Below are 18,951 nucleotides of genomic sequence, written 5' to 3'. Positions count from 1 at the left end.
CTTCCTTGGGGTAGGCTGATGGGGATGGGTGTAGGGTACCTTCAAAGCACCAGAAGGTCACTGGGAGATGAAGTGGTATCTTGAGCAGAGAAGAGGGTGCAGAAGAGAAATGAGAAAGATCCGGAACAGAATTGCCAGATAAATGAGTTGCCTGAGGCATCAGCTCGGCTTCTTCTTCTCCATGGGAGAGGGTGTGTGGGGCCAGGAACAGGTTAGAGGTAGGGATGGGAAGACCAGGGCTCTCAGACTCCTTGTTGGGGGTGAGTTTTGGAGAAAAGTTTACAGAGTTCTCTCATTGCTGTTTTCTAGGTTCCGGGTAGGACGCGGGGTGCCTCGCTGTGGGCCGGAGAGCATGCTGCATTCTCTGCTTTAGAGAAAGAAGTGGGGTGGGCAGATGCTCGGGCTAGGATGTGTTTTGCCCTCTCACTGGGATTCTAAAGACAGGAACCGGCATTGGGGTGTTCAGGGTTCTGAATGGAGCTCATAACTGATTAACAAATCACTTCTGGTGTCCACTCTTCAGATCCCAAAGTCATGGGCGTCTGTCTGCCTGGATTTGTGAAGCTCTGAAGGTTTTACTCAAGGAAGCACACTCAGTCACGTGGGGAGGAGCAGGACTCCTGACAATCACGCTAAGTGCCCTGTAGCTTGTTTCTTAGAGCCCTGGATCCCCATGCCCCCCCCCCCCCCCCCCGCTGTCGTTAAAGTGGCCTAGAGGACAGAAGAGCCGCCTCCCCCTGCCCCAGCGCAGGGAGCTAGGCCCCAGCAACCGCTGCAGAACCTGCCCCGCTCAGGCCTCGAGGCTCTTACCACATTGTAAACCATACATTTGCAAATCTCACAGCTAATCCACAGTACAGCCTGTGTGCAACCTAATATGGGTCTCAGAGCCCAGAGGCACCCTCGTGGCATAGGCAGACCCTGTCTTAAGCCTCACGCTGAAAAAAGTACAACCAGTTAGCCAGACTGCACAAATATGTAACTTGAAGTCCCTTGCCCCGAGAACCAGGGCGCTGGAATTTCCTGGCTTCGGGAGGGGCTGGAGTTCAGTTTCTAACCTTTGCTTTCTGTTGGTTGAGCTCTTGTATTTTATTCCTGGGGTCCGTTCTGCATTTGGGAGAGAGGTGAGGGGGGCAGGGAGAAAGGAATGAAAGACTCTCAATAGAAAAACACAGAGCCCGAGGCTGCCACACAGCACAGGATGGGGCCCATCTGGGCCCAGAACAGTGAACCCGTGCCTGAGACCGTGGAGACAAAACCCCCGCAAACATTCCTACCCCTTGCCCACATCCTGGGTTTTTGTCACAGCCCAGCTGATAATTGCAGCAAGGAGGGTCAGTGGGACAGTGGTCACATCGAGGTAGGCGTGCTAGATTGGGGGTAGACCGCTGCGCTTTCGGCCCTGGTTTTGCCCCTAGTGATCTGAGAACTGTGAAGCTGTTTCACTTGTCTGAGGAGCAGCTCCCTCCATGATAAAGGGCAGTGCCTGGAATGTCCACCTCACGATGAATTGTGAGGCCTGGATGAGTTAAGCGGGGGTTAAAGGTCACGTGGAAGCCGGTCTGGAATATCCAGGATCGGATGCGCTTCCGATTCGGCTAGCAGAGGGACGAACAGAACACCTGTTGACCAGCGGCTGTGCTGGGCTGTGAGGGTAACACTGGGGAGAATAAGAAAGGCGATCGTAAACTTTAGAAACCAAAAAAAAAAAAAGAAAGAAAGGCTATGGTATTTTCTACCTTAGGAAGCCAAATCTTCTTGGTCCACCATGCCGCTGGGTAGCATTAACTGTTATGTTCTGCGCTTCCAAATCGCTTTCATTTTTAAGGCGTTCTTGATCCCTCACCGGCCACCTCTGATCTTTCCTTTTTATTTGTCAGGTGTACAAGTTTGCCTCCCCTATTACTCTCTGTCTCATCACCGACCGTTTCTACTTGGTGGCCCTTGGCTTGGGAAAAAGCAGCGTGATTGTTCCGGCTCCACTGGGAGTCTAAGATACCCCACTTCCTCTGCTTGCACCCCACAGACACACCTCAACCTCTTTCCTTCAGCATGGTTCTACTCACTCAAGACTGTGTCTGTCTCCTGGAAATCCTACCCCAAGCTTCATCCCTTTAAAATCTCCCTCTCCTCAAATAATGATGGCTCTAACTCAGTACTCTACAGAAAACACACCACACACACACACACACACACACACACACACACACACACACACACGCCATTTCTAAAAAAGGAACATCTTTTTCCTTTACAGAGTGTCAGCCCAAGAGCAGGGGCAATGTTTTCTGTGTGTTCTAGTGTTCCTAGTATACTGTAAGTGCTCAATAAAGATTGGTGATGCGGCGTCTGACCTAAGGACACCTGAGTGCTGAGGGCAACCCACCAACACCCTCAAAGGTGACTAATAAGATGCTAAGGTATATTTTATTAAGAATCAATAAATGTTGAGAAGAGCTCAGAGCCAAAAGGAGTCAGTGATAAATAATAGATTAAAAAAAAAAGTAATCGAGGGAAGAAAGAGACCTAGAAAATGCCATCTTATTTTCTCTGGCATCTAGGAAATATTTCTGGCCTTTCAAAAGTCCAGCCTCGTGTATCCTAACGGGAACAGCTGAGAAGGCTGTATCTGGTTGCCTAACCATGGGAGTAAGCATCCCGGGATTAGACTGGCCTCAGGGAATGCATCTCTAGCTTACTATGGTGACTTTCCCACTCGCCCCAGGTCCTCTCACCCTGCAGAGCAGGGACCGCCCCCCCCCCCCCCCCACAACCTGGCCATGCGCAGGCCCTAGGACTTGATCCTTTTGTGCATGTTTCATTTTTTAAAAATTATTGAATGTCATCATGCGATTCAGTTTCTTGGCCCCTGCCTTTAAAAGCCGGGGATTGCCTCTAAGGGAATGTTTTGTTGATAGCTCAAGCCTTGAGATGGAGACCAAAGCCACATGTGCTGTCTCCCTTGCAGCCCTGGGGGTTCAAGCGGCAGTCACCAGGGAGGACTTGAGTTACGATTCAAGCATTAGATGACATCCTAAAAACATCCAAACAGTACTGCTATTGCCTTGAAAGCTTCCTCATGCGTGTCCCCGTGTGACTATTGGAGTGCGGGGGCCACATGCTTCAGAGTTACACCCAATCTAGATGATTTCTGAGGGTCAAACCGAGGCCAAAGGTTTTGATGAAGCTCTGTTGAAAGTGAGGTGAATACAGTGTGCCTAAAATTTAGGGGTAGCATATCTGTGGAGAGCCATGCGTCAAGGTGTTAAAGAAAACCCAGGGATAAACAAAGACGCACAGACAGAGGCGAAAGTCTATAGGGAAGCAAGGCAGTATGGCTGCAGAACTCATCTTTATGAAAAGGGATGAAGGGTACCTTTGTTCTGTAGTGAAAACTGATCATTAGAAAAATCCTTGAGAACTGTTCATTTAACAACAGAGAAAACCGCCCATGATATTTTGGATCTAAATGGGGGAACTTGATTCTATGCGATCCTAGGCAAGTCACATAACTTTTTTTTTTAAGTTTCTGCTTTCTCATCTGGAGGTTGAGGAGAACCACGGACCTCAAAGAGTTGTGGGAGGTACAGGAAATAACACAGATAAAGCAGAGGAGAGGACCTGGTGGTCGAGAAATCTCAGGCGATTTTATTCTCACCTTCATCCTAATCATCATCCTTTTGTTTCTGGAGATGAAAAAAAAAAGTGGAATGAGGAGTTGGCGCCATCTCTCTTGGGTAACAAAGAGGAAGTGAAGCCAGGTGGGGTAGAAAAGAGGCTATGGATCCATGGCATGACTTACAAGTCCTACTGTTCCCCAACAGGTAGCACCGAGGCATGGGAAATGGTCCTCCCACCACAGGAGTATGCCGTGCTTATTGTAAATTCTTAACAAGCTGCCCTGATTGTGTATGCTTTTTTCTCAGCTGTGCCTTGCTAGCAGTAAAGCGAATCCACGGGCATCCCAATAAGGGCAAGGTACAATCAGTCCCTTTGGAGCGTGTCTGGCCGATCAGAAGAATGCCTCCATGGACATCTGGCCCAGGTTTTGCAAAGAGCAAGGTGCTGAGGGGACTCCTTCCTGGGTTGGGAGGGAGGACTACAGGAAGGCACCTGACTTTAGAGCTTGAAGAAAACGGTGACAGAAATTTCTTGTTGTCTTCCAATATGCCTCTCATTTCTTGCTTTAGTTAGGTTAATTGATTTGATTGATTGATGATTGATTGATTGATTGATTGACTGATTGATTCAGTGTTTGGTAGTGTAGCCTAGCCTGGCTTTGAACCACCATTCTCCTGCCCATGCTTCTCAAGATCTGGGATTACAGGCTTATCGCCATTTCATTTCATTCTGAGTGGAATGGGCCCTTTAGTCTCCAGAGGTGGAACAGACTCCAAGACAACCTGAGCATCATTTGCCAAGAGCTCTACTTACCACATTCCTTGGGTTGCATTGTTGACTGACCTTTTATGAGTGGGTACCAGATGGAGATGGATGGGGCCAGTGTACGGAGGGGGGAACATACGCCCACTTCGTGCTGCGACTTTTGACTCAGGAGTGCTTAGCACTCCGAGAAGTGAATACCCCAGTATTCTTTCTCTAAGTGGGCAGAACTGTTTGAGTGTGAGGGTGAGGCTCTGATGCTGACAAGATGAAGAGGGGGGAGGAGTGGAAACAGCTGGAGTGAGGGATGAGACAGAGACAGAGAGAGAGAGACTAGGATATGAGACTTTCCAGAACTCATCTCCAGGATGTGCTTCCCACAGTCAGACCTCACTTTGCAATCATGCCAACACATTACAAAAATTCATAAAGGGCTTAATCCGGCAATGAAGCCAGAGCCTCTAGAATCCAGTGACACTCCTGAAGCCTGCAAATTGACAAGTGCTCAGCACCTGGGCCTTCAGGGCGGGTCTCAGATTCAGACCACGATAGGCATTTATTGATTAACTCACCAAGCAAGGAGTTGGGAGGTGAGGTGAAGACAAGAAGGGCCGGGCGGAGACTCAGTGACGACATTTGGAATCCAGATAACTCATCCTCCTGCCTCTGCCCTCTCGAGGGCTGGGACTATGGGTATGCACCCCCATGCCTGACACTCTTCCGATTCTTGGTGAAATATACCTTTCCCAGAAGCCTACGTCTTCTTTTCCTTAGGTCCCATTGGCCAGTACTGAGTCACATGCCCAGGCCATTTTGAACTCCTATGGTGTAGTGTGGGCAAAAGCAATGGATGGAGTTAATATAGGAGAGCCCACCAGATTCTGGAGGGGTTTGGGGGGATAGAAGTCTCCAAAGTGAAATTGAATTGAGTGATGAAGATGGAAACATAAATTCAGAAATTGTGGAGTGGGGATACACATTGGGAATTTGGAGATACCAAGTGCCTAGTTAAAAAAAAAATCCCCCAACCTGGACATGTCTACTAAACTCACCACAGAAAGCATTAGAGAGTTAGTTCTGTAGAAAGTTCACTTTATTTCATTCTTAAATTGGCTCTAAGAAGCAGAGAGGGTTCTTAGAGGGTGGGTTCTGTAGGGATGGTTTCGGTTACACACATCTGATCCATAAAAACATGAACTCGTCTGTGGTGGGTGTGCTGGCCAGTGAATTGGCTGGCGACATTTGGTTCGCAGAACTAGAGAAGTGATAAATGTGTCGGTATATGCTATTAAATGCTTCATTTAAAAGGGACAGGGTGGCTAGTGAGGCCTGATGAAGGCACCAGCTGAAGGGACGCACCTCTCTCCTTCAGTGGACGCAGGTGACCATGTCAGGGACCTGGAACTATTAGGACAGAAAGCATCTAGAAGTCTAGAAAAGGGAAATCTAAATCATCTCTAAGTAACAGGGACCATTGAAATTGATATTATGTATATTTGACATCTATGTATATGAGATGTAAATATGTATATGATTTGTAACATAGACATGTGTCTAACACAATACCCCACATACAGGATATAATAATATAACACATAAACATTACCTAGAATAAAATCACAGCTCAATATATTTAAAAAAGAGGACAAGCAACTTTCCTGTAATAGCTCCTTCATATTAGATCTATTAGCATAGATCACTAGATAAAAACCTGTGCTATAAGGCCAATAACACAGGCAAGAGACATGGCATTAGATGCTACTGCTGAGGACACACACTGCCACCAACACAGAGAGATCAGAAGTATCTATGTGAAGCCAAAGGGCGTCGTGTTTACTCAGCTCCTGCAGACAGGCTCTCCTCTCTGTATTATCTGGCTTTTCTGGTACATCGCTCTCCAAAGCAGAGTTTTCATAGGTGTTACACGCCCAAGACAGGGTAAATCCTTAGGAAAACCTCAGTGCCTCTGTGGGAAACCTTACAAAGCTGGTAAGTGTTCATTCCTCTTAAAATATTTGGCAAAAGTCAACACCTGAATTCCAGCAGGCCCCCTGCCTGTCTTGGCAGCCGAGGATTAGTGGCTCTCAGAGGCAGCCTTCCATCCCTGACCACCTGGGCCCAACATCCTTCGCAGAGGAGACCCCAGGCCTCCTATCTCTTTGGGTTTTGCAAACTGAACACCTTCTTAGGGCCCCAGTAAGGAGCAGGAGAGACCAAGGGTGAAGGAGGGACCTTGCTGTGGTCTCCAGAAGCCAGAAACACCAGGACACAAAGCTGAAGCGCAGGACACAGTATCACCTGCTTGTAGCACAAATCTTAAAAGGTCTTATAATAAAAAAACCCAGGGCCAGATACTGGGGTGAAAGCTGAAAGATCGGAGAAGCAGAACAGCCAGCCACTAGCTTACCTCTATGAAATCCTCAGCCTCAAGAGAGCGAGTTCCTGTTTCCTCATGCCTTATATACCTTTCTGTGTCCTGTCACATTACTTCCTGGGATTAAAGGCGTGTGTCACTGCTGGCTGGTTCTGTTTCTCTCATGTACCTCAGTGTGGCCTTGAACTCACAGAGATCCAGACAGATCTCTGCCTCCCAAGTAATAGGATTAAAAGTGTGTGCCACTACTGCCTGACCTCAGTGTCTAATTTAGTGGCTGGCTCTGTCCTCCGATCCCCAAGTAAGGCTTATTTGGGTACACAATATATTGGGGTATACAATATATCACCACACCTGTTCTTGTCTTCCTGTCCTTGGGCACAGTGAGAATCGAAAGGTGGTGGGATTCCTGTGTTTTGTCTCCAGGATGACTTGGATCTTACCAAGCCAGGGCCCTCTCATGGCCAGAGGAGTTGCTCATGAGGATTATTAGGGTTAGAGCAGGCCACTGCGGATGGAAAGCTCGAAGGGGTAAGGGCGGCACAAACCTCATCACAGAGACCTGCTTCTTCCCAAGCGGTAGCGCAGAGGTGCACTGGACCTCAGTCATGATCCGTGCTCAGTGGCTATGGGGAGACATGTTCTCCTTCCTGGGTCCCCAGGTCACTGCAGCGGGCACAGCAAACTGGTCCTGTACCCATTCCTTATGTCCCCATCCTTCATGTGGCTGAGGAGGAAGAAACCTGAGCTCTTCTTCCCTCACCCGAACTTCCAAGCCCGCTGAGGGGCACAGAGGTGGGGGTGGGTGTGTGTGTGAATCTTTACAGAGCTTCTGGATTCCCTCCAGGGTGCATTCCAGGAGCATGAGGCTACTCCCTGTGCTTAGACGGGCCCATACTTAGATGGCCTTCAATGCTCTGTGCTCATCACCATCTTTAAGTTCTTAAGAATAATTGAGCAAGAGGCATCCCATTTTCCTTTTGTGTTAGGCCCTACCAATTATGGAGCTTACCTGTGGTTTTCCCAGGAACCGGGTGCCTCCCTCCACTCCCTCCAGAAAGCACGACTACTTCGTTTCCACCTCTCATTTCCTGAGAAAGCAGACTTCCGGGCGTGTCTCCTCTGGGAGAACCCAGTGGGACATGGCCAACTGTCCAGAATGACAATTATGAGGATAAATTAAACAGAGACAGATACAGATTTGGGTGTGTAAGTCTCGCACTTCCTCCTTGATAATCCACAGTGCAGAGCTGCGACCCTACGGTCCATCAGCAGGTGCTCATGTATACAGCTCCCACCTTCTAGGGCGGGGAGGGGAGAAGGGGGGGCGCAGAGGGCGAGACCACAACAGACAGCTCCCTATCTCTTCTCCCTGGTGGCCATCGGCAAACACAGCTGTTGCATGCCAAGTGCCAGTGAGAACATGTGTAATAGAGAGTCAGAAAGAAGAGCTCACGTGGGTTTGGGCAGAACCTCATGCACAGAGCCACGTTCTCCATTTGTCCCCAACAGGCCATCTCTCAGTTCCAGTGTGGCTCTGTCCCTACAGGAAGCCACTGATGAGAAAGAAGGGGGAGGTGCATTAGAAGAGGAAATGAACTAAAGCAGCTCCCAGTGTAGTCACTTTGGATGGAGATGGATGAAAACATCGTGTGTGTGTGTGTGTGTGTGTGTGTGTGTGTGTGTGTGTGTGTGTGTGTGTTGCTGAGGCTCACAACCGGGACCTTACAGATGTCATACATGCTAGGCAAATGCTCTACAGCCGAACTACATCTCCAGTCCAAGCTCCTTCTTAGGCTCTCGATGGTGACTCACGCAGAGCGCAGGCTGGTAAACTCTGGTGAAGAGTGAAAACAGATCAGGACACTCTGAAGTCTCTACTTGGGGTTCGCTTCTCCACAACAGCAATGGCATCTGCTGTGCCACGTGGTCATCCCCTCATCATAGTCCTTACCTGTGGGTTAGATGGGGCTTTTAAGTAAAGTCCAATCTTATATTTCTTCTCCCCTTCCCAGCGATCCAGAAATCTCTCCTGCACTGATGGGGGAGTGGGGTAAGTTGACATCCATCACAGAGGCAAGTAGGAAAAAAAAGATTACTGTATCAATTTGAAACAGGAGCTATTGTGTCTCAGAGAACCAAGGAGTTTATTCAGAGGCAACTGATCATCTATCCCAGAGTATCCCAGTGCAAAGGGTCACAGTGAGAACCAGACTGGGGACAAAGGATGCAACCCCATTCTGCTTTTCTCAGCCCCCACCCTGAGACCCCTCACTCCCCACTGGCCCTCCTGCTGGGGATCACTCACCTCCAACATCAGGAAAGCTGTTCCCACGCACGTGGCTCAACACAGACAGGAAGGGTGTTTCTCATTAATAGGATCAGAAAAAACATCTCTGTGATTGAAAGGCTTTTGGTCCCCCCGAAAGCCCTCTGAGAGCATACAAAATTGTTAAATTATCAAAACATTAATTAGATTGTTAAGTAAGACCGATGCTAATGCTCAAAGCATGTGAAGCAGGCCTTTTGATGAGTCTGGTCTGACGAAAACGTCAGGGTCTGACTGGAGTGAAGAGCTGGAAAGGAGCCTGTGGTGGAGACGCCGGTCATCTACCTCAGCAGTGCCTGACAAGCTGGTGCTCTCGGACCACTGTGCCAGTTTAGGGGGACAGCTCTGTTTCCAGCCTCCATAACCCGGTGTCTCCCCTTCCCTTCTAACATTTGAAACAGTTGATTGGGTCCAGTGATTCCACCTTTAATCCACATGTACTGGTCCAGTTCCTTAATACTTGTGGTGAGCATCATGGAGGCAGTTATCACACACTTTATCCTGAATTGGAAAGGGTAGAATTGGAAAGGAACGCTGTCCATGTTCGTTTCTGCTTTCTAGACTTCCCCACGAGTCACATGGCTGAAACCATCTCACACAGTAGTCTGCTTTGCAGAAGAGCATTCCCTGGTCAGTCTCCAGACATTTTACTGCTGTGGGTACTTCTATATTGAAAGCAAAGGTGAGACCCCAAGCTACTTGTAATCCCAGCTACCCGAAAAGCCGAGACAAGAGAATCATCAGTTCAAGGTCAACCTGGACTTTGAATTCAAGCCGGGGCAATGTAATGAGACCCTGTCTCAAAATTATAAATGAATGAATGAATGAATGAAGAAAGAAAGAAAGAAAGAAAGAAAGAAAGAAAGAAAGAAAGAAAGAAAGAAAGAAAGAAAGAAAGAAAGAATAAATAAGGGCTGGAGATGGAGGTCTGTGGTAGAGTGCTTGCTAGCATGCATTCATAAAGCCCTGAGTTTGATTCCAGTACCAACAAAAGAAAAGAAGAAGGGGAGAGGAAGAAGAAATAAATGGAGGAGAGAGGACAAGGGTGAAGAGAGAATGGAGAAGAGGGGCAGAGCTAGGCATACTACTGTAGCTTGAGTTTTCCTGCCTTGCCCACAGTCAGGACAAATCTGTCACCTGCCAGTCCCACAGCCGCTCAGACCCAACCAAGCAAACACAGAGACTTATATTGCTTACAAACTGTATGGCCGTGGCAGGCCTCCTGTTAACTGTTCCTATATCTTAAAGTAACGCATTTCTACAAATCTATACCTTGCCACGCGGCTCGTGGCTCACCAGCATCTTCACATGCTGCTTGTCCTGGCGGGTGGCTGGCAGCTGGCTGGCGGCTGGCTGGCGGCTGGCTGGCCGAGTCTCCTTCTGCCTTCCTGCTCTTTTATCTCTCCTCTCTGTTAGTCCCGCCCATACCTCCTGCCTAGCCACGACCAATCAGGTTTTATTTATTGACCAATCAGAGCAACTTGGCATACAGACCATCCCCCAATACAGCCAAGTGCAGACCATCTCAGACACCTGCACTCAGGCCCATGGTCCTAATCATCCTCTATGCAAACCTGCTGGGTAAAGCCACAAGGAACCCAAGAAGGGCTCCCACAGGACATACATTAACATCCCACAGCATACTACCTTTTAAAAAAGATCGTGTGTGTGTGTGTGTGTGTGTGTGTGTGTGTGTGTGTGTGTGTGTGTGTTATTTACATGGCAGTACCTGGACAGGCCAGGGGCCTCAGATCCCCTGGAGCAGGATTTGCAGGGCATTGTGAGTCACCCTACAAATCCTCTACAAGACCATTACCTGACTTGAACTTCTTTGGTGCCTACTCTCCAGCCCTAGGCACGGAGCTTTGATTTAAGGCTAAGGGAAACCTTTATTTCTTAGATTAAAACCCTAGCGATTATTTGGATCTGTTAGGACAGGGCTGAGGAAAGAAAATACTTCCCCAAACCTACATCAACTAAGTTTAAAAATGCTTCTGCATTCATTTATTTATGCCCATGTGTGCATGTGGCAGCATCCCCTTGGAGGTCAGGAACAACTTGCAGAGGTCGGGTCTCAACTTGCACCATGTGGGCCTCAGGGATGGAGGTCTTCAGGCTTGGTGGCAAGCATCTTTACCTGCTGATCCATCTCACTGGTCCTCACTTATTACAATTTTTTTTTTTAATCTTCATTGAGCGATGTCTATTAAGAGTCACACACTGTGACCATTTTCTCAGGTCAGAAAGTAATTCCCATCCTGTAAATAAGAAAACAACTTTTCCAAGTGTCACTAGTAAGTTCATAGGAATGAGGGTCTAGAGCTGTCCTGGCAGGGTCACCAAAGTTTGTTGACAACATAGTGGCCTTTTAACCTCTTCCCGAGGGTGTGTGCAGTTCCCAGCAGCCCACAAGCCTTTCACCCTCCACATAGTCATGTCCATAAAGCCTTCAAACATAACACAGCTCAAACCTCAACGCTGACAGAGAGAGAGAGAGAGAGAGAGAGAGAGAGAGAGAGAGAGAAAGACAGAGACAGAGACGGAGAGAGAGACACAGAGACAAACAGAGAGGCAGAGAGAGGATATGAATGGCTTGCAGGCTTTGATGGAGGCCTGGAAGGATGGAAGTGCCATTTACTGAGACAGAGAATTGCCCACACTGGTAGAAGCAGGGCCTCATCCTTAGACAGGCTAAGCGTAAGTTCCATATCTTGGTGGAGATTCTGTGTCTGCAGTTGGATAAGGGATTCTAGAGTTCAGGGTCTAGAGACAGAAATGTGAGAGTCATCAGCACATACTGGAGGATTAAAACCACAGGAGTAGACCAGATCTCTGAAGGAGTATGGACAGAGAGGTCCAAGGACTGTCCAGAGCGTGAGTAGATAGAAAGGAAACAGCAAAGTTGTCTGCGAGGACACAGTCCACACGGGAAAGGAGACTCCAAGACTTCCCCCAGTGATCTACTTCCTCCGGGTAGGAACTTCTAAAATTTCCATAACCTCCCAAAATAGCCCCGGCAGCTGGGGACCAAGTGCTTGAAACATGAGCCGAGGGAGACGTTTCATACTGAGAGCCTAGCAGAGAGGGCAGCAGAGCCCCTGTATGGGCAGAAGAGTGAGTGTGAAAGTGGATTGGTGTGGCGTGAGCAGTGGAGGGGTTGGTGTGGTGTGAGCAGTGGAGGGGTTGGTGTGAGCAGTGGAGGAGTTGGTGTGTTTGAGCAGTGGAGGGGTTGGTGTGGTGTGAGCAGTGGAGGGGTTGGTGTGGTGTGAGCAGTGGAGGGTTTGGTGTGGTGTGAACAGTGGAGGGGCTGGTGTGGTGTGAGCAGTGGAGGGGTTGATATGGTGTGAGCAGTGGAGGGGTTGATATGGTGTGAGCAGTGGAGGGTTTGGTGTGGTGTGAACAGTGGAGGGGCTGGTGTGGTGTGAGCAGTGGAGGGGTTGGTGTGGTGTGAGGAGTGGAGGGTTTGGTGTGGTGTGAGCAGTGGAGGAGCTGGTGTGGTGTGAACAGTGGTGGAGTTGGTGTGGTGTGAGCAGTGGAGGAGTTGGTGTGGTGTGAACAGTGGTGGAGTTGGTGTGGTATGAGCAGTGGAGAAGTTGGTGTGGTGTGAGCAGTGGAGGGGTTGGTGTGGTGTGAGAGCAGTGGAGGGGTTGGTGTGGTGTGAGCAGTGGAGGGGTTGGTGTGGTGTGAGCAGTGGAGGGGCTGTTGTGGTGTGAGCAGTGGAGGGGTTGGTGTGGTGAGAGCAGTGGAGGGGTTGGTGTGGTGTGAGCAGTGGAGGGGTTGGTGTGGTGAGAGCAGTGGTGGAGGAGTTGGTGTGGTGTGAGCAGTGGAGGGGTTGGTGTGGTGAGAGCAGTGGAGGAGCTGGTGTGGTGTGAGCAGTGGAGGGGTTGGTGTGGTGAGAGCAGTGGTGGAGGAGTTGGTGTGGTGTGAGCAGTGGAGGAGCTGGTGTGGTGTGAGCAGTGGAGGGGTTGGTGTGGTGTGAGCAGTGGGGGGGTTGGTGTGGTGTGAGCAGTGGGGGGGTTGGTGTGGTGTGAGCAGTGGAGGGGTTGGTGTGGTGTGAGCAGTGGAGGAGTTGGTGTGGTGTGGGCAGTGGAGGGGTTGATGTGGTGTGAGCAGTGGGGGGGTTGGTGTGGTGTGAGCAGTGGAGGGGTTGGTGTGGTGTGAGCAGTGGAGGAGTTGGTGTGGTGTGGGCAGTGGAGGGGTTGGTGTGGTGTGAGCAGTGGTGGAGGGGCTGGTGTGGTGTGGGCAGTGGAGGAGTTGGTGTGGTGTGAGCAGTGGAGGAGTTGGTGTGGTGTGGGCAGTGGAGGAGTTGGTGTGGTGTGAGCAGTGGAGGGGTTGGTGTGGTGTGAGCAGTGGAGGGGTTGGTGTGGTGTGAGCAGTGGAGGGGTTGGTGTGGTGTGAGCAGTGGAGGAGTTGGTGTGGTGTGGGCAGTGGAGGGGTTGGTGTGGTGTGAGCAGTGGTGGAGGGGCTGGTGTGGTGTGGGCAGTGGAGGAGTTGGTGTGGTGTGAGCAGTGGAGGAGTTGGTGTGGTGTGGGCAGTGGAGGAGTTGGTGTGGTGTGAGCAGTGGAGGGGTTGGTGTGGTGTGAGCAGTGGAGGGGTTGGTGTGGTGTGAGCAGTGGAGGGGTTGGTGTGGTGTGAGCAGTGGAGGGGTTGGTGTGGTGTGAGCAAGGAAGGGGTTGGTGTGGTGTGAGCAGTGGAGGGGTTGGTGTGGTGTGAGCAGTGGAGGGGTTGGTGTGGTGTGAGCAAGGAAGGGGTTGGTGTGGTGTGAGCAGTGTAGGGGTTGGTGTGGTGTGAGGAGTGGAGGGGTTGCTGTGGTGTGAGCAGTGGAGGGGTTGGTGTGGTGTGAGCAGTGGAGGAGTTGGTGTGGTGTGAGCAGTGGAGGGGTTGGTGTGGTGTGAGAGCAGGGCTGTATCCTCCACAGTGCTGGGGAGATGACAGGCTGTGAAGCGCAAACACAGGATGAAGACAGTGGGACAAGCAGGACGTCTCTTAGATTGCTTGGAGGAAACCCACTCGCCCCGGAACCACACACCGGAGCGGTGTTTGAGAGGGGTGTTTGGGATGGGCGTTGTCAGAGAGAGAGGAGTCCAACTGAGGTTAGTGATCATGAGCATGAATGTGAAAGCTTTATGCTTTATTTCAATCACCATTGGCTGTTATGAGTGGAGGCATGAAGTAACAGAAGATTAAATGTTAAAAAAAAAGAAAAGGATTAGGATTTTTGCCAACTGACATAATGATGAGAGAAGGTGACTGGGGAGCTAAAAATGTATCCGCAAAGAACATTCATAAACACAGAACACACAAAGCTAGAGTGGGACAAAGAGCGAAGGGCATGAGAGGGCTGATGTGGGTTAGAAGGACAGTGAGAGCAATGGAGTGCGGTCCTAACAGAACTAAAGCAGAGCTAGTCTAGCCCATGCGATATCTTGAGTGAGCTGATACTCCTCAACTGTAGAGTACATAGCCCCACGATTGTATAAAGAAGCTGTAGCTTCCCCTCCATAGGCAGAGCCATTGCCAGTCACAGTACATCCTGGAACTGCTGGACTTCAAATCCCACTCCTTCCTTTGGCTAAGGACTTTCATACAGTGGACAACTGGATGCAGAAGCCTATGGGATGCAGAAGGCACGGTGAGCGTGAGTTCCGGCACAGCACGGGTTATTTCATGATGGGGAGAAGGACTTAAGATTGAAAGAGAACGGCAGTCATTTGTCACTGAAGGGTTGTATGGTCTGAGCATCGAAGACAGGTCAGAGGACAAGGTCATGGGAGAAGAATGTTGCAAGTATCGTCAACAACGTAGGTTATGAAGTCATCAAGAAGTCTAACAGTAGAATAGTAGGGAGCAGTGTGGTGAGCCAGGGGTCAGCCAACGACCACAACCAGAAGCTGTCGCAGCATCACTGGACTCGGCGACATAACCTTTGGAGCAGGAACTTAGTGAAAGTGAAGGTCATTGGTCTCACGTAGCACTTCCTCATCTGGAGGCAAGAGGGATGGACAGGAAACACCTCTCTTCAGAGGGCTGTAGAGGATGCTGTGTTCTTGTGGGAAGTCGGCATGGATTGGAACAGGAAGCAAAGGGGGCATTCAGTGGAGACAGAGGGTGGAGGAAATCCTGCTTACAATGGCCTGTAAGATCTAGAGGGCTTGAGAAGGGGAGAGACGGGGAAATGATTGAGCTTGGGAGCTTCCTGGAGCTTCCTGTAGGGGAGGGTTAGGGAAGATGTGAGAGCCCTGGTTTTCTTGGTTCACCACGGGAATGCAGGGCTTGGTGGCCTGTGAGGTTGACTTTGGTCATCAGGCTAGAAGTGTAAGGATGGCATTGCCTTGCAAGAGCACACAGAACTCTGTGACCCCTCTTTCCTCCTAAATAGAGATGAGGAGGCCAGGGGCCATATTGTCCTTAGCTAACTGGCCTCCTTGGCTAACTCCATGATTCTAGTTCCTCTAGTCTTGTTGTTCTCTCCATTCGAGACATTGATGTCTTGGCAACAAGAGTCACTCAGCCTCTCTGGCCGAGCAGAACAACTCAGTGATGCTCCCAAAGGCCAGGCCTATATGTTGCAGTGATCTGGAATCCCCACCCACGCGGTTTCCAACTGAACTTTCCAACCGGAACATCCATTCCCCATAGGCTATGGGCACGCTTCGGCCTGCCTCCTTCTAATGTACCAGGCCGGACTGTTCTGTAAACTCTGGAAGCCATCTTCAGCTCACTCTACACCGGAAGGACTAGATGTGTATCGGGAGAAACCAAAACAGGGTTTGATTAATCGCCCCTTGCAAGCTGGAGAGTGACGGCTGGGCGAGAACTGGGGTTGTTATCTAAATGGAGTGCCGGCCTGTCCCCGGGATCCTGAGCAAATGGACCCCCCTCTATTTATAAACAAGCCTGAGGGATGAGCAGCTCGGTTTACGTTTGGAAGGGGCCATCATTCATTTTTATCCATCATACCTGCTTTTAGTGATATTACACACACACCCTGCTTGGGCTAGAATCTCAACAACTCAAGAGGTTTATGTGCTTTTAACACCAATTTTGAGGGTCTCTGTGTACATTTCATCACTCGGGGGTAATGGTGGGCCCGAAACACAGTGTGCGAGCTGATTTCTCGCTCAGGGCTTCGTGTAGAGGATTCATGTTGAAGATGAAATTGGATAAACTACTGTTGGCCCCGAGGCTGTGTTTGCAAACCAGAGGTGGTTCTGGGTGGTGAGGGGTGAGCCATTCAGAAAAGCAGGGTCCTTCGACAGAAAAGGTCAGAGCAAAAACAGGTAAGGAAGCCCGCCTGTGCTCCATAGGAAGGCCAAGTGCAGCCCTGGGCTGCAGTAAGAATTGCATTTAGGATTTGCTGTGTGAGTACAGAGGGAAATGAGCATGGGCGGAGCAGAATTCTTCAGTTTTGTGTATGCAAATTATTTAATGTCATAATTGCATTTTTATTTTCCTCAGATATTAACTCTCAATATTAAAGTAGCCCTGAAAGAGATAAGGAAGAGTCCTCTCACTTTGTGGGAGAAAACTAAAACCCAATAAAGGGGAAGTGTCGTGCTCAAACTCACCCTGTGCCAGATTCATGATTACCATGAAATCAGGGCAGAGTCTCAGCTTTGAAAGTCCCAGTTCAGGAATCACTCCCCTCAAGTCTTTAGTGTATCCCTAACCCATGCCACACTCTCCTGGAGGCAGCAACATCTCTTCTTCCAATGCCTCCCAGAGAGAAAGCGATTGTCAAAGGACGCAATCAGAGGCCAGAGAGAGAAGCTAGAGTCCTCATTTACACGAAATCTGTAAATTTCCTTGCAGGAGCAAAGAGGGAAAGTGCCAGCCCGAGGGGCACCACTATTGTGCAAAGTCTAAAACCTGACGAAAGACCACAGTGACAGTCGTCACCCTCACAGCTTCCTTGTTCCTAACATAAGTCACCGATCCCAGTGTGATAGAGACTACGTTGTCCCCCAACATCCGGCTTCACTTCTTCCATAATATTATGGTTAATTTTGTCTGAGCCACGAGTCGCCCCAGATAATTTAGCCAAACATTATTCTGGGTGTTTCTGAGAGAGTATTTTTAAAGTCAATTAATATTTAAATTGATGGACTCTGAAGAAAACAAAGCCCTTCATAGTGTCTGTGGGCCTCATCCAGCCAGAAGGCTTGAACCAAAGAGAAAGACTGGCCCCTCCCCCTGGTAAGAGTGGATTTGCCAGGCTGCCAGACCACCCTGTGAATTGTGACATATTTCTCCTTATTGGCTTCCTGGGCCCATCCAATACATTAATTCACTGATGCCATTTCTCTGGAGAACCAGGACTATTATGCATAGTAGGAGAATTTTAAGCCAGCAAATGGCCGTCTGCAATGAAGACCACCAATCCCAGCCCCTCTTGTAGCCGGGGGTGGCGTGTAACTAAGTTATGACCAATGGGATGAAAGCAGATGGGATGAAAGCAGGTTCTAGGGGTCTTCGTTAAGTTACAGCTGCCCTCAAGCCTTTGCTACTTCCTTTCATCTTCCCATTCCTGGGGTTTGAAGTAGACATGGCCACTGCATCTGTACCCTGGGCCGTGGATGGAGAGGGACCTGAGCATGGAAAAGTTCCAAGTCGGAACGAACAGAGAAAAACCACTGTTGTATGTTTTGAATTTTTACTTTGAAGAGAAATGAATATCTTTGTGTGACCTACTGCTATTTGGACTATTTATTACTAATAGTCAAACCTAATTCTAAACGATGTACGCAGTCTTCTCTCTGTCCTTCTGCTGTATCTGAGTATCATTTTATACTGTAGTGAAGGTCACGGAGCCATTGCTGCTTTTGTATATCCCAAGGCATGTGTTAGAACAATGAAGGTGTGGTGGTCTGAATGAGAACGGCTCCCATAGGCTCATATGTTTGAATGCTTGGTCCCCAGTTAGTGGAACTGTTTGGGAAGGTTAGGAGGTGTGGCCTTATTGGAGGGAATGGGTCACTGGGGCTTAGCTTTGAAGTTTCAAAAGCCCACACCATCCTCCCCTCATTTGTCTGCTTGCTGCCTGTCAGTCGGGATGTGAAGTCCTCAACTACTGCTCCAGCACCATGCCTGTCTGCTTCCCACCATGATCACACACTAATCTTCTGAAACTGTGAGCAAGCCCCAATTAAACGCTTTCTTTTATGAGAGTTGCCTTGGTCATGGTGTCTCTTCACAACAACAGAACAGTAACTGAGACAGTAGGGTTATCTTCTCACATAATTAAACTTTTCAAGAAATGGGGACTGTAATTTATACTAGTCAGCTTTCCATCACTATAATGAAATACGTGAGAGACTCAGCTCGTAGAGAGGAAAGGGGTGCTTGCAACTCTAATCCATGGTCAACTGAATCTGTTCCTTAAAGCATGCGGTGAGACAGGACATCATGTGGGGGGCATGTGTGGCTCAACAAAATCACTGACATCATGAACCACTCAGCGAAAGAGAAAAGGAGGGACCTGAATCCTGACATGCTTTGAGGGACATGCTCCCAGTGATCAAAACACCTCCAGTAAGGTCCTGCTTCCTCAACATCCTCAGCGCTGCCCTGAGGACCAACCCTTTAACACATGAGACTGAGGGATGTTCTGTACCCAAACCACAGTATGACGAGATGCTGCAATGCCTCCAACCTCCTTTGGAAAGATCAAATTATATTTTTAAAATGACTTCAGCATTAAAATACCCGATTGTGTTCAGTTTAGGTTTTGACAAAACATTAAGTTTGTTATCCCCAAGGGTTAAAGTGGATGTTTACAACCTTTAACATTATTTGGATACCGTTAAGCACCTGTGTGCTTATTCCATACCTGCAGGTCTTAAACTAAGTCATAGTCATTTGGTAT

The sequence above is a fragment of the Peromyscus maniculatus genome, chromosome 22 (assembly GCF_049852395.1).
Source record: "Peromyscus maniculatus bairdii isolate BWxNUB_F1_BW_parent chromosome 22, HU_Pman_BW_mat_3.1, whole genome shotgun sequence".
NCBI lineage: Eukaryota > Metazoa > Chordata > Mammalia > Rodentia > Cricetidae > Peromyscus > Peromyscus maniculatus.
This window is presented reverse-complemented; position numbering follows the sequence as displayed.